This window comes from Morone saxatilis, unplaced genomic scaffold, assembly GCF_004916995.1.
Source record: "Morone saxatilis isolate NCDOM2014 unplaced genomic scaffold, NCSU_SB_2.0 Contig4, whole genome shotgun sequence".
Taxonomy (NCBI): Eukaryota; Metazoa; Chordata; class Actinopteri; family Moronidae; genus Morone; species Morone saxatilis.
This window is the reverse complement of record NW_023339984.1, coordinates 16,268,483-16,269,923: the sequence shown is the minus strand read 5'-3', so window position 1 is coordinate 16,269,923 and position 1,441 is coordinate 16,268,483.

The window sequence follows — 1,441 nt, the reverse complement described above, 5'->3', positions numbered from 1 at the left end:
CGGCACTGTGGTGGTTGACAGCTTCGTATGCATAAACCAGCAGTGGAACTTTTCCAGCAGGTCTTTGAGGGCTACAGTAGCTAACTGTTGAGGATTGGACCACAGCCAGGCCAGCCTTAGGCTTCCCAAGTGCATCAATGCAGCCTTGGCCCCCAAGACCCTGTCTCCGCTTCACGCTCTTTTCCTCCTTGGACCACTTTTGATAGGTACAAACGCAGCGAAAGCCTGGGCCGTCGTGGTCCGTGATCCAACAACCGGCCATGAGCGAAGACAAGAAACTCCTATGTTGGACCAGCGCGCAAGGGTGCGCGGTCACGGAGCCGGAGGTTAGGCTGGCGGAGCCGGCGCTTGTGCTGCGGCCATGGTACCCAACGCCAGGACGTGAGTGTCTCGGATATCGTCCATGGTGCCTGCCAGAGGAGGCGGTGAGGGAGAGAAGAAGGAGCGAGAGAGAGGCAGGGGCTAGAGAGGTCCACCCATCCAGTTCCCTCTAAGGGCGATTTCTTGTTTACATATTTTATAACTCCTTGCCTGAAATCGGGGGGTAAACATTGAGAGAGTGCGCGCGTATGTTATGTGCGAAGAAGCACCGGGCGGGGCCAGTGAATGCTGGGGTATGATCACACAAACCAAATGAATTACCAGCGGATCTGCAGCATAGACTGGGATGGGCTATTATGTGCTTTGTTCTAGGTGGGAACTGCAGTAGTATTGATCAACAGCATGGTGAAGGTGTGTTCTATGTCTGGAGTTTGCATGTGCTCGTGCCTGGTTGTTAAAAGTGACTAAGATAAAGGCGTAACGGGCGGCGGCGGTCGCGTATACTTGAGGGCATCTCGTTCTTCTCTTGTTGAAGACAGGAAGCTACAGGCTGTCAAACGCAAGATCAGTTTGCAGCAGAGTTTTGGCTATCAAACTGCTGTTGTATCTTACTTCCCTTAAGCACTTTGGCACAGTGTCTGCTCCGCAACGCTTAGTTCGTTTGGTCCAATTCAGGCACTGGGTAAAAGTAAAATATGTAAATATGTAGTCTAAATAGCAAAAAATGAACTAGAGTTTGTGTACAGGAGGACATACCTCGTTCCAAACAGGGTTAGGGTTGTTCTTGATGACCTTTGTCTTCTTCTTAGACCCTGAAAGAAATGGAGGAACAGGAACATTAAGAGTTAGACAGTAAAACATTTAGACCTCAAGAAAATGCTGTCTTTACTCTGGAGCCAAAAACACTTCGAGTTACTTAAAGGTGTGGTAAACAAGTCTGAGAAATCCAATATCATGATTATTATGATACAGTACTAACAATAACACAGCAAGTAAAGTTACTAACATTATTAAGGATGTCGAGTGTTTGATGACACAATTTCTCTTTCAATTACAATTTAAAAAAGATATCAGGCTAACTGTCCTGGTGTGGGAGCTATCCTTGGGCTAACTATGACTC